The sequence below is a fragment of the Lissotriton vulgaris genome, unplaced genomic scaffold, assembly GCF_964263255.1.
Source record: "Lissotriton vulgaris unplaced genomic scaffold, aLisVul1.2 SCAFFOLD_1627, whole genome shotgun sequence".
Classification (NCBI taxonomy): domain Eukaryota; kingdom Metazoa; phylum Chordata; class Amphibia; order Caudata; family Salamandridae; genus Lissotriton; species Lissotriton vulgaris.
This window is the reverse complement of record NW_028246708.1, coordinates 136,586-149,655: the sequence shown is the minus strand read 5'-3', so window position 1 is coordinate 149,655 and position 13,070 is coordinate 136,586. Positions and strand designations below refer to the sequence as shown.

General features: G+C 41.7%; 1 protein-coding gene across 1 annotated transcript in view; it reads right to left on the bottom strand.

The window, feature by feature from the left end:
• ATP11B (ATPase phospholipid transporting 11B (putative)) overlaps positions 1-13,070 on the bottom strand; it is a 471,244-nt gene that overhangs the window by 417,429 nt on the left and 40,745 nt on the right. The gene's annotated exons all lie outside the window — the stretch shown is intronic.

Genomic DNA, 13,070 nt, shown 5'->3' with positions numbered 1-13,070 from the left:
TCCAGGTGAACACGTGAGCATCCCCATCTTAATTTATATGGTACTAAAGGTCCCAGATAATTACAGAACGAATGTCGGGTAATCAGTTCAATGCAGAAATGGTTGGCTAAAGAACCAACTATCAAAAACTCATGTGTCTAAAAGGGCATCGGATTAAATGCTGTTCAAAAGACATTTCAGTTGCAATCTAGGGTGAACTCTTGCTGTAGACTGCATCAAACCCCCAGATAAAGAGGAAATGTCTTGGGTTGAAATAATGGACCTCTTTGAGGAGTGCTAATCCAGGGATTTACTCAACTGTTAATTCCGGTTATTTTTCTTATCAAGCAGAGGCCCGCTTCTCCTGGGTTTGAAAGTAAGGCAAACTATCTCACTTCTTCATAAATTCTACTCATGTAGGTAGGTGAACATCACCAATGTTTCGTCAAAGTAGGAGCCGCACCAACATCATTTGCTAATGATGCCTTCATCTCCATTACATAAAATGATGATTACCAGAGAAAGGACGCCACTGGCTAACTGTCTAGCATAAAATGTATTTCGGAGCCGTCCAATGAAAAACTCCAGTCAGTCCAACCAGATCTCTTCCCAAATCCTGAAAATACAGATTGTGGTCTGCTGGCCCTTGGAGATGCTCCTGGTCATTTGCAGAAACTACTGTGACAAATCATCTCGCTCCTTCCCAGCCTGTTTACCCTCACACAGGCTTTTTCAGACTCTTCTACACTGCATACTACACATCTCCCCTATGTAGAAGCAGCAGCTTTTCAATTTCCGGACACAACTTCTCAATCCAGAAATAGGTTTCTAATTCTGTATACCAGCTAAATCAGCACCAAACTTTTCCTCGGGTACACATGTGGATAAAATATACCCTCATTTACCAACACGCTCCATAAGATTTTCAAAGCTGCTTGCTCACACTGAATGTTCCAAGTTTAAAAGTGCACTATATAGAGTCTGATGGCAGTGTTATTATAATAGCAAGAAATTAAATGATTTTCTTAAGCTACGACAAATAGCACGACGTAAAACACAGATTCCATAATAGAAGTGACTTTCTGGCAAAACGAAAGCCTTGGCCCCTTCCACTTTAACATTACCAGAAGGCTTAGCTTACTTTAACTAACTCCACCCTACAAAACAGGAAAGCATAATCATAAAAAAAACAGAAATACATTTCTTAGAAACACATAGCAACTTGTCAAGTCTTCAAAAGCTTTCAGCATAGTACTCTATATGTTAGACACAGGCGAGAGAGCTAAACCAGATATTATAGATATAGGGAAACACCACCAAGCTTTGCATCCTATAAGAAAAGGGACCAGAGAACCACAGCATATTAGGATGTCTCAACCATGTGTTTTTTATTTAAGCAATAGCTGCCTTGACTTAAATGTCTCAAATACTGAAACACGGATGTGCTGCTGGCGGGCTGCGTACCTGTTGCATCTTGCCCAATCCATGGGAAAGGTACCCAACTCAGTATAAGAAGTTCAAAACCTGGTATACCCATATCATTCCCGAGTGTTTTTTGCAGTGGTCATTTGAACAATAATTCATCTGATCCTGGTTAGCAAATTGTTCACTTTGTAGCAGGTCAGCCACTGCACGAGGATAATCAGATGGCTGGTCCGCTCAAGTTGGTAACACTGCACTGCTTACCCCCACTTTTCCAAAATTGGTCTGGAAACTACAGACAATTCAGCTACACCAACAAACTTTGGTTAGTATAGTTCAAACGGCACAATCACAAGGCAACCCCCGAAGCACAGAGCAACATGTTTTGAACCCCCTGACTCAAACATTAACAGCTTAACCTACCCACTTTGAAAGGAAATGTGCACCTTGCTTTTCAGACAAGCCTTCAACCACCAATATGACAAAGTTTGATAAATGCGCCTATACAAGGGAAGAATTTCAACCAACCCTATGTTTATGCACAGGCACACCCACAGAACTACACTAGAAGTCCAAAAGGCCAGACACGCAAAACCCTACCTGACAACCACCATGATGAGCTTGTTCTACCTGTCTGACAAGAGTTTTACCACGGATGACTTATTCAATGTTCTAGTCTAGATACTCGCAATTGGCAATTACAGAGAATATCAGCACGGCTCAAAAACAACTGAAATAAATAGCGGCATTTTATAGGGAAAGGCCCCTAGTTCCCGACAAAATACCAGAACTTCACAAATTAATCGGGTACAGAGTATAAATACAAACATTCAAGACCGATGTAAGTGAATAATCTACTTGAACAATTACACTCATTTTAAGGTACAGCTCAATGTTCTATGTTCTATCTTGGGGGCAGGGTGGGACTAAGGGATCTGGGAAGAGGTCATCATGATCACACAGGGGAAGCTGTACTGCCTGTACCACAACAGCAAAGCTCGTTCATTAACAAATAAGCCTTTATAGTTTCTGAACATTTCTAGGCTCTTAATTGCAATATTAAATAGTAGTGGTTAAGGAAGGAATCCTTTTTTGCCCCCTTATCTATAACAAAACTCTCCGATTATATGTCATTTACAAATACAAAGGCTGTAGAATTATGATACAAAGACTTTCACCCTTCTGTAAGGTGATTAGCCACATTCATATTTCTCATATTAACAAACGACTGGTCCCCATATCATGTTACTTCAAGTTGTCACTGCAATCGAGACAAATAATGATACAAGGAGTTTTCAGATGAGAAGATAAAGGAATTAAATATGTGAGGAGGGGCCTCGCATTATCCAGTGATTTCCTTTCTTTTAAAGATCTTTACATTAGAATAGTAATTTTTTTCTAATTGCGTGGTCTAAAGTTTAATAAGCACATTAATGTCCATATTAATAAGTAAAGCGGGATGATAGACTGAGCAGTTGTGTGTGGAGGCCTTGCCAGGTTTACGGATGGCTGTTATAATAATTTTATCCCTATTCTGATTTATGTGACTTTCATGTATGTATCATAGAATGTAATTAGTATTGGTAATAATTTTGTCTTAAGGGTACGAAAAAATGTAATCAGAAAACCATCAGGGCTCGGAGACTTCCTTCTGCTTAGTTAGGTTTTTATTGTTTTTTTTATTACAGCTTCTGAAACTTCCTATTCTGTTTTTTTATCTTTTCAGTATCAACACCTGAAAAATGCAAAAGCTTAATTCTGCCTAAAAAGAATTAATTGCTTTATTATCTGGTATAATACAATGCAACGCATTTATACAGACTAGAGCAGAATGTATACATTTTTAATGCCAATTTACCCAGGGCAACTAATGTCTTCATCAGAGCAGTTGATCAGACTGAATTTCGCATTTTCTCTTTTTTGGAAGCCTATAAACAAGTGTCCAAACTACAGGGGTCACCCATATAACCCATTGGCTTTTGGGTATCTAGCAAGGAGAAAAACAAGGTAAAGCCTACGGAACACTATTACATCTATCTGGTTATAAGGCTGGATACAATCAATTATCCAATCTTGGATTAATCCTTCTCAATGCAATTTAATTGAAGTAATTTTCGATATAGAGTATCTCCACGTAGATAGCCATAAACAAAGAGAAATAAATATGAAATTTATGGTTTAACTTTTTCTTTTAATTAAACCACATTCAACCTTAATTATTAATTAGTCTCACATTGAACAAAACTGTACACAATTCATGTATACAAACAAAACACATATACTTCTGATTTACATATGTATACACTTTTTTTAGAACCAAACTCACGGTTCTTATGCCCCACCTATTTGAACAAGGATGTCGATGTATAATTCTTTGTATTATACCAGATAATAAAGCAATTGAATCTTTTTAGGCAGAATTAAGCTTTTGCATTTTTCAGGTGTTGATACTGAAAAGATAAAAAAACAGAATAGGAAGTTTCAGAAGCTGTAATAAAAAAAACAATAAAAACTTAACTAAGCAGAAGGAAGTCTCCGAGCCCTGAAAGTTTTCTGATTACATTTTTTCGTACCCTTAAGACAAAATTATTACCAATACTAATTACATTCTATGATACATGCATGAAAGTCACATGAATCAGAATAGGGATAACATAATTATAACAGCAATTCGTAAACCTGGCAAGGCCTCCACACACAACTGCTCAGTCTATCATCTCACTTTACTTATTAATATGGACATTAATGTGCTTACTAAACTTTGGACCACGCAATTAGAAAAAAAATACTATTCTAATGTAAAGATCTTTAATAGAAAGGAAATCACTGGATAATGCGAGGCTCCTCCTCACATATTTAATTCCTTTATCTTCTCATCTGAAAACTCCTTGCATCATTATTTGTCTCGATGCAGTGACAACTTGAAGTAACATGATATGGGGACTAGTCGTTTGTTAATATGAGAAATATGAATGTGGCTAATCACCTTACAGAAGGGTGAAAGTCTTTGTATCATAATTCTACAGCCTTTGTATTTGTAAATGACATACAATTGGAGATTTTTGTTATAGATAAGGGGGCAAAAAAGGATTGCTTCCTTAACCACTACTATTTAATATTGCAATTACGAGCCTAGCAGAGCCTTTGAGAAATGTTCAGTAACTATAAAGGCTTATTTGTTAATGAACGAGCTTTGCTGTTGTTGTACAGGCAGTACAGCTTCCCCTTTGTGATCATGATGACCTCTTCCCAGATCCCTTAGTCCCACCCTGCCCCCAAGATAGAACATAGGACATTGAGCTGTACCTTAAAATGAGTGTAATTGTTCAAGTAGATTATTCACTTACATCGGTCTTGAATGTTTGTATTTATACTCAGTACCCGATTCATTTGTGAAGTTCTGGTATTTTGTCGGGAACTAGGAGCCTTTCCCTATAAAATGCCGCTATTTATTTCAGTTGTTTTTGAGCCGTGCTGATATTCTCCGTAATTGCCAATTGAGAGTATCTAGACTAGAACATTGAATAAGTCATCCGTGGTAAAACTCTTGTCAGACAGGTAGAACAAGCTCATCATGGTGGTTGTCAGGTAGGGTTTTGCGTGTCTGGCCTTTTGGACTTCTAGTGTAGTTCTGTGGGTGTGCCTGTGCATAAACATAGGGTTGGTTAAAATTCTTCCCTTCTATAGGCGCATTTAGTTATATTGGTGGTTGAAGGCTTGTCTGAAAAGCAAGGTGCACATTTCCTTTCCTTTATAAACAAGTGTCCATCAGCATTTTCACAAAACGTCTGTCAACACATAACAGAAATGTCCCTGCCTTCCGGAATCCCACTGATCTCAACACTTCGGAGCTACACTAAAATGTTGCTCTATGTAGTCCTTCAAGTGCCTTTTCTAAGACATTCAGCACCTTCCTCTCTTCTGAGGTTTCATCAAGTTCTTTTCTTAATGCAAAAATAAAAAAACTACTTCCAAAGTACGCCAATATCATCTGCTGAGTTCATATTTATCGATAGGAATTCAACTTTGAACGTATAAACTAGATCTGGTTTATACAGAAATGCCATACGAAAACGTCAAAAATATTTTTGCGGTCCAATATGCACCTAGTACTTCTTTATCAGTTAAATGTATGCTTCCTATATGGATTGATATAAATTGAGATATTTAAAACATTGAAAAATATATCCTGGAATGTATATCCCAATTTTATTTGAAAATATGATTGAAACTATTTATCTCACAATTTAATGATCAAAGACTGTTCGATCAGATACTCTGCCTTAAATTGGAAACATAGAGCAAAATCAATACAATTGAAAATGAACGCATTGCAAAAGATATGTCCCAAGAAACATTCACTTAAATATTCCCAGGAGATTTTTTTTTTTAGGATATCTAGAAGATGTTAAGTGATTTCATCTTGAATTAAAAGAAACCTGAGTTTTGCCTTAAAGGGATGCACATTTCAGAATACCGTGGTGGTTTTGGTCTATCGAAAACAAAAGGTGGATTCAGGGAGAAAAAGAAAAAGATTTCTCATGCAAGCCAATATTAAGAAAAGTGTCAGAATGGGTCTTCCTGTGCATCCTTCCAAGAAGGAGGGCACAGTGGATTCCAAGGGCTGCTTCCCAACCCAAGATGGTTCCTGTACTTCCTGCGATGTCTCTTCCTGCTTCTTTAGAACACAAACCATATGAATTCAGAGGACAGTGCAACGCAACACTTCAGAAAGTATTTTTTTTATCACGTTCTTTGAGCTAGATTTTTCTTTCATTGTTTTTTCTTCAGTATTTTCCCTGGATAGAAGTTTCTGTGAAAAGTCTCTCCTGCAAATCTCCCATCCGGGTTCTTATCTACTCAGTTCTAGATAGTTTAGTATCCAGATTTTCATCTTCGTATCAACTCTATTGCTTCTCTAAACATTCTCCTTAATCAGCCTCTGGAGAATTTTTCCTTGAGGCTTTTCCCTCTCTTGAAAACTTTGAGGACACCTGCTTACCACCCACTGTAGGTCTGCATAAATTCTTTTCGTGGCTACATGAAACAATGCGCTAGCATCAGGCAACGCTGATGTCAAGACAGAGGAGAGGGGAGCGGCCAGACCAACACGGCCAGAGCCATGCGTGCCAGAACAACGCAAGCGTAACCACGCCTGCTTCAACAACACATCTGCTTGGTTAAGGCAGATAGCGGTCATGTGTACAGGATGGGCGGGGAGACAAAGAGGAAGCGTCTGACAGGAAGTTCCGGAAGCGAAGAGGAAGCGTCGGACAGGAAGTTCCAAATGCAGACAGGTAAATGGGGCATGTATTTTTTTTGGGGGGGGGGTGTAGTTCTTAGAAGTAGGTCACTTTTAGGACTGAGGGCAGGGGGAGGTCAGGGTACTTTTGGGAGGGGTACAGGTTTTTAGGGCACAGGGCGGGTAGTTTTCAGTGCTGAAGCTGGGTTTGGGAGGGAGTTTTCAGGAGCGAGGGTGGTTTTAGGGCTCGGGCGTGGGGCATCGGATTGTCTTTTTTTAAATTGGGGGCATGGTTCAGACCCCAGGGCAGAAGGAGGGGTTAGGGGTTGTTTTATGGACAGTGCAGGGTAATTTTTAGGGCTCAGGGCGAGGGTCGGGGTAGTTTATGATAGAGGGCAGGGTTATAGGCTGCAGGGAGAGGGGAAGCTGTAGTCTAAAGGGCAGGGCTGGTTTCAGACCTCAGGCACAGGGGGGCAATGTTAATGTTAATGTTAAAAACGTTTGTATAGCACATGGCTACCCCAGCAACAGGGTGCCCCAGCGCTTGCAGACGGTTAGAGACAAAACAACAAGGCGTGGATAAAACGTGTGGCAGTAATAGTGGGCCTTAAATAGGCGGAAACAGCCATGTTTTTATTAGCTTTCTAAATGACAGGTAATTGTTAGTTGCACGCATCTCCAGGGGGATTGAGTTCCACAGTTTCGGAGCCAGATACCTGAAGGAACGGCCACCTGCTCTGCTCCTCCTGATTTTGATGGTACAGGCGAGGTGGAGGTCCGCTGAACGGAGAGCGCGTGTGAGAACATAGGAGGAACACAGACCCTGCAGGATCGGAGGGCCGGAGCGATGGAGGATTTTATGAACTAGGCATAGGGCCTTGAACTGAATGCGCTGTGTCACCGGAAGCCAGTGTAAACGCCGCAGAATTTGAGACACATGGCAGTGTTTGGGTAGAGCAAACAGAATACGGGCAGCTGCACTTTGGGCCCTTTGGAGTCTGTTGATAGCTGTCAGATTAGAACCTAACATTAGGACGTTACAATAGTCTATATGTGATAAAACAAGGGCTTGGACTATTGTCTGACGTACCGATGGGTCGAAAAAGCCCAAGATGGGCTTTAGCGACCGGAGGCGACCATAACACACGCCAGCCACTCTTTTTGCGTGTGACTCTAGGGTGAGGGAGTTGTCCATAGTCACGCCCAGGTTCTTTACTTCCAACTTAGGGCTGGGGGAGGAATCTAAGATGGAGGGCCACCAGTGTTCATCCCACTTGTGTGTTTCCTTACCAATCAACAGAACCTCAGTTTTAGATGAATTCAACTGCAAGCAGTTTGCATTCATCCAACTAGAGATGGCCAACATATCGTCTTGAAATTTGGCTTGATCTGTTTTGGTGTCCTTGGAAAAGGAAAAAATGAGTTGCGTATCGTCCGCGTAAGAAGTTAATTTGATCTTACGTTCTCTGAACAGTACTGCCAGAGGGCGGACGTATACGTTGAATAACGTGGGGCTGAGGGCAGACCCCTGCGGAACACCGCAGCTCAATGGAAACCTGTTGGATGAGAACGGTGGGGCATGAACCTGAAAGGAACGGTCTAATAGAAAAGACGCGAACCAATCCAGGGCTCCACCTCGGACTCTGATCTCCCATAGTCTTCTGAGTAAAATCCTATGGGAGACCGTGTCGAACGCTGTGCTCAGATCCAACAGGACAAGAGCCGAAGTGCCACCCAGATCTTGTGTCGCCCTCAGATGTTCAGTCACGGCCAACAGGGCGGATTCCGTGCTGTGGTTAGGCCGGAACCCGTTTTGTGACTCATCTAGAATCCCATTACTCTCCAAATAATTGGTCAAGATGTCATTCACGTGCGCTTCTATCACCTTGGCCAAGTAGGGGAGCAGAGAAATAGGTCTAAAGCTTTCAGGCCTAGAAGGGTCTAAGGTGGGCTTTTTGAGTAAGGGGACAACCTTAGCGTGTTTCCATGATTTAGGGATGGTGGAAGATTGAAGGGATTTATTAATCAGCTCCCGACCCTCCGTCAGAATGGAATTTTGCAATATGTTCAACATTTCAGGTTTAACAGGGTCCTCCGGGGACCCAGACTTGACCTTTGCAGCCAGACGTTCCATGTTGGTCTGTGAGATAGAGGCAGGGTGAGAAGGGAGTGTGGGAGTTCAGGTGAATCAGACATTTGGTGTGAAATCGGAACGAACTTGTCAGATTTAAAAGAATTATAGATCTCCTGAACTTTATTGACAAAAAAAACAGCAATCTCTTCACATTGTTGGTCAGATGTTATCGTGCAGTTACATCCCCCCCGGTGACTTAGTCATATCCTTTACTAAGGAAAAGATGGTCTTAGAACGGTTTGTACTCTGATCATTTCAGTATAGTAGTTGGCCTTAACTTTCTTTATAAGTTTATGATAAGCTTTGGTAGCTGATCTAAAGTTGGCTTTTGCCAGGGGATCATACGATCGCCTCCAAGCACGCTCTAGTAGCTTGCATTGCTTTTTCTGATCAGCCAGTGCCGCGGAATACCAAGGATGAGATTGCTCTCGCTTGGGTCTGGACATTTTCTTAGGGATAAAATTGTCAAGAGACAGATTAATCCAGTCTCTATAAAGTATGTCGGCTTCCTCCAGATCTTCAGGCCAATCTGGACGGGACTGATTCAGACTAGCCTCAAACAAGGCACCGTCCAATTTGTACCAAGGGCGCCTCCAGAGAGGCGGGAGGGACTGCTTCCTGGAGCTAACTGGGATCTTAATCAAAATTTGAACCAGGAAGTGGTCCGACCAGCTAAGAGGACTAGGACTGGAGGCCAAGACACCAGGAATGTTTGAGAATACCGGGTCAAGCAGATGGCCAGCTAAGTGGGATGGCCCTTTAACTAGCTGGAAAAGTTGACATGCCTCAAGGTCACCCAGGAGCTCTCGTACAGTAGGGGACTCACTGCGCTCGAGATGGAGATTCAAATCCCCCAATATGTTGAAGTTCGCAGACTGTAGTGCTAGCATAGAAATAGTAGAAATCAGAGATTCCTGAAAAGCGCTTGCAGGGCCAGGGGGGCGATAGATCAAGAGCCCTGTAAAAGTAAAAATGTCAGAAACCTTTATCTTAAAAAGGGCACATTCACAATTAATTATGTTCATAGGGGAGAGCGAGCACGAATAGATGGATTTAAAAATCACAGCCAATCCGCCCCCTCTTTTCTTAGGTCTATTCTGGGTCTGTATCAGATAGCCGGGAGGCAGTGTCGGGGTCAGAATGGCCGAAGAGTCATTCGTGAGCCATGTTTCTGTTAGAAATAGTAGGTCAGGAGATTGATCTTCCAGAAGGTCATGGACATCCTTGTGATGCTTGACTAGAGACCTACAATTTAGGCTCAATATTTTTAAGTTCAGGCAAGGCAAGGCAAGACAAGATAAAGGGGGTAGAATTTTAGGGCTTAGGGTGGGGGTTAGAGTAGTGGCGATCTCAACCATGCATACCCCCTTACTGTTAATTCCTTTACAACAAAATTGCACTGTAAAAGCGCATGCAGTAAAGGAATACGTGGTTAAGTTGCATTTGTGGTTTGGGCTGCGTGCGAGAGGCACGCATGGTTTAGCCGTGCGTGCCTCGGTCATACAACCCAAGACAGCCCCACTTCACAACCGGACTGGTTAGATGTACAAGTTACTGTTTCTTGTACTAGAATTTGTTATAATTAACTCAGGGCTGTAGAGTAAACTGGATTTCGCATATATTTCTATGTTTATGCACTTTCTTACGACAATGAATTCGGCTGCTAAGAAACATACTATACAAGAACAATGCACCAAAGAATGCAGTGGAATTTTGCTCTATACGTTTAATTCATTTGTATTTGGATTACAGTATTTAATCAGCCACTAGGTATAACCTCCTTGCATACAATCATTGTCCACCACTGTGAAAAGAAGCGACTCCTCTTTAACGGAGCAACCACAAACATTCATGTAAATCCACATAATTTCAAATCTTAATGGGGCATTGCCATGTGGCAAGGGGTTAATTGCTCACATTACCTGGGAGGGATCACAAACTGAAATTACAAAACTAAGAAAATGCTTACTGTCTAAACATTTTCCCTTTTTTTTTTTAACAAACTTAACCTCATTCTCACAAGTCACGTGCTCTGTTAGGCCCCTGCATACTCACCACACCTAGATATTTTCAAGGCCTAAGCAATTTACATAAATATATTTGTTTTAAACATATTGAAATGCAGCGCTCTTGTAAAAGCATATTATAATATTCAGCTCGGGGGCAATTTAAAACGCAAGGTGTGTGTGGGTGTCGTCCCCCACCCACCCTCCCCCCACAGGAAGAGTGGGAGTGAGTTTTCTTCCCTACACCAAAAAAAACCACACAGACTAAACAAGCATAACGGTTGTCGTCAATGAAGAAAAACTATAATCGGATAGCCTTGTTAATCTGTAGAAGTGACAGCTGGCCACTGTAAGTAAACAGCCTGTGAGCCAAGCAGAGTTACGGAGGGAACCAGGAAGGGTCTGAGCCTGGCTAAGCATTTGGCAAACGATTTTTTTGTCGCTTCACATTTGTTTACAAACATCGTGACACACAAAGAAGACTAGTGTGGGAACTTCTGTTTCTCAAATGTTGCTGAATTTATTTACATGAATATATGTGGTTGCTCAGTTAAAAAAAAAAGATTCACTTATTTTCGACATTGAAGAACCTAGGGGCCGAGTAAATACCGTAAACCAAATACATATGAATTAAACATATACTGCAAAATAATGGCAACACTTCAGCTTCTATGTGCTGAGGATTGGAGGACGTTGACTGTCAAATTTGTTTAGTTAATAGGGTAACAAGAGAGACATGGTGTGCTGAAAAAGAGACATGACTGGTTTTTTTGCATGAGGGATGGGCCACTGATTTTTCAACACCTTTCCTGCATTACAACAAATGTGTGTCAATGTGGACTCGGGTCACGTCCAAACAACCGCTTATTTCAGGCTTTCATGCGGTGAGCTGTTTAAAATGTTACTCCCTTAGCTAGCTTAGGGACTCATTTTCACTCCACCAAGGCACACAGGCAACTAAGGGAAATGGTTCTTGCCTCATTTCCTATGTGAGAAATATAGCAGAAGTGGAGAGTTGCATAAGGTATGAGAAATAAGAACATACCTCTCAACTACCCTTTAACAGGAGAAACAGTTGCACATTTTTTTTAAAGTAATTAAAAAGCTCGTGCTTTTCAAAGTACGCAAGGTGTTCCAGAGTGTGCTCGTGCTCGCCAGCTGGGCACTAGACGTGTCCTTTTATTGTCACTTCAATGCCATTCCTCTTCTCATTGCCTGGTTGCCCCTCTTGTCCTGGGCTTCATCCAGAAGGGTGCCCAGAATCTTTGTCTGCGTTCCAGCGCTGTGCTGCCTCTACTCACACCGGCCTGGGTGGAGGACTCTTTCTACAGTCTCAATGCATGGGCTCTACTCCACGGCCAACTGCCCTGTAGTCAGCAAAAGAGCATGAATTCCAGGCTGGGTTCCTGTAACTCACTGGCATTCTCACTAGACCCCAAGCGATGTTCCCTTCTTGATGGGGGGGGCGGGATGGGTGCTGGCTCCCCTTGATAAGTCCTACAGAGGTGCCCAGTCACCACATCTGCGCCCGGGAGGGAAGCCTCTTTTACTTGTGCCCCATGGGTGGGCCCACTTTCCCCCTACTCCCAAGCGAGACTAACCCAGAAACTACTCCCTTGGGCTCAGACTCCTCTCAATGTCCAGCAAAACGGCATCCTCTACGCTCATGAAGAAATATTAGAACTTTAAACTGTACACTTTTGCTTGACTAATCCATTTTGGCAATTTTACTACGACTTTGGCAGAGTCTTGTTTTGCTTAGCCAGTTTCTGAGGGAGTACAGCTCTTTCTTTGATGTCGCCCATAGATACTGGCTCCATTCTGCTACTCTGTAAAACGTGTTCTGCCTAAGCAGATAGCAGTGAACTGCTCCCTAAAAATTAAGATACAGTCTTAATTTTATGTACTGAGAAGTGATTCTACTTCAGTTTATAAATAGAAGCTCGATTGTGTGCCTCTTCAATGTAGGGGGGTGCCCTCTGTGACCGATTCGCAATGATCTTTCCTTGAGTCAGATACTGTACAATCGCCAGACACTATTTTGCTCATCAAAGGCTTTGAGTGTACAAAACAATAGTCATGGTCAGTCTTTAAGTAAGGAATAATGTTCTGAATAGGTTAGTAATAACAAATAAAAAGGTTTTGTTGCTATTCCACTATATTGTGGTTTATATGCTGTCACGAATTTATGAATGCTCAGATAACATGGATATTCTTTTATAACTATGTTTCAGGAATTAAACTGTGTCTCCTGAAGAAGGCGGTCCCCTGCCGAAACGCGCGTCGA